Raw genomic sequence first — 1,550 nt, forward strand, 5'->3', positions numbered from 1 at the left:
GTTCTGCTGTGCATGGGGTCGCTATGAGTTGGTTCTGACTCGATGGCACCTGACAACAACAGCAGTGAGGAGCTCCGTCAATAACAACACAGAATACCGGGCCAAGAAGACTCAGGGGATGGTTCTGGAACTATGAAATACGTATAAAGGTAAGTTTGGAGAACTAGAGGGCTTACGGCTGTGGGAAATTGTAGAAGAATCCAGAAATCCGTTGTTGTCTAGTTCAAGACGCTCAGATGTTCCTGGAGTTGCCATCTTGGGAGAGAACATCTTGGTTGTATCAGGATTGATACCGACATATAAAGTGACAGTTTTGACATAAAACCAAATGGCCACCATTCATTTTCTGTCATGCTGTGGTTGCTTGAGTTGCTGTGATTCAGAGGGCTATGCCACAGGTATTTCAAATAACCAGCAGGGTCACCCATGGTGGACAGGTTTCAGATGAGCATCCAGACAAAGACAGACTAGGAAGAAAGAGTGACAAACTACTTCTGAATTGCAAGTCACTGAAAACCTTATGAATAGCAGAGAAACAATGTCAAATACAGGGCCAGAAAATGAGCCCTTCAGTTTGGAAGGCACTCAAAATGCGACTGGGGAAGAGATGCCTCCTCAAAATACAGTTGACCATGATGACATGAATAGAGTTAAGGTCATGGGAGAAAAGCCCACAGAACCTTCATTTGTTGATGGGCCACAGCTCAAAATGAAGAGAAACAGCTGTAAATATCCATTGAAAATCGGAACATGGAATGTATGAAGTATGAATCTGGGAAAACTTGAAGTTGTAAAAAATGAAATGGAACACGTAAACATCCATATCTTAGGCATTATTGAGCTGAAATGGACTGGTATTGACCATTTCGAATCTGATAACCACATGGTTTACTATGCCAGGAATGACAAGTTGAAAAGGAATGGTGTTGTATTCATCTTCAAAAAGAACATATCCAGATCAGTCATGAGGTCCAACGTTGTATGTGAAAGGATAATATCCATGTGCCTAAAGGGAAGCCCAGTTAATACCACTATTATTCAAATATATGCACCAACCATTAAAGCAAGTGAGGATGAAATAGAAGAATTCTACCAACTGCTTCAATCTGAAATCGATCAAACATGCAATCAAGATGTATTGCTCATTACTGGTGATTGGAATGCAAAGATTGGGAGCAAAGAGGAAGGACCAGTAGTTGGAAAATATGGCCTTGGTGATAGAAATGATGCTGCAGAACTAATGATAGATTTCTGCAAAATCATTGATTTATTTATTTCAAATACCTTCTTTAGAGAGCATAACAAACAAATATACACATGGACCTTGCCAGATGGAACACATAGAAATCAAATTCACTATAACTGTGGAAAGAGAAGATGGAATAGCTCTATTTCATCAGTGAAAACAAGGCTGGGGCAGACTGTGGAACAGACCATCAATTGCTCATATACAAATTCGACCTGAGGCTGAAGAAAATGAAAACAACTCCACAAGAGCCAAGATATGACCTTGAATTTATCCCACCTGAGTTTAGAGATCATCTGAAGAA

General features: G+C 40.3%; 1 pseudogene; it reads right to left on the reverse strand.

Annotated features, from left to right (window-relative positions):
- Positions 1–255, reverse strand: part of LOC102828293 — a 36,016-nt pseudogene extending 35,761 nt beyond the window's left edge.
- Between the last annotated feature and the right edge of the window lie 1,295 nt (positions 256–1,550).

The sequence above is a fragment of the Chrysochloris asiatica genome, unplaced genomic scaffold, assembly GCF_000296735.1.
Source record: "Chrysochloris asiatica unplaced genomic scaffold, ChrAsi1.0 scaffold00089, whole genome shotgun sequence".
NCBI classification, from domain to species: Eukaryota; Metazoa; Chordata; class Mammalia; order Afrosoricida; family Chrysochloridae; genus Chrysochloris; species Chrysochloris asiatica.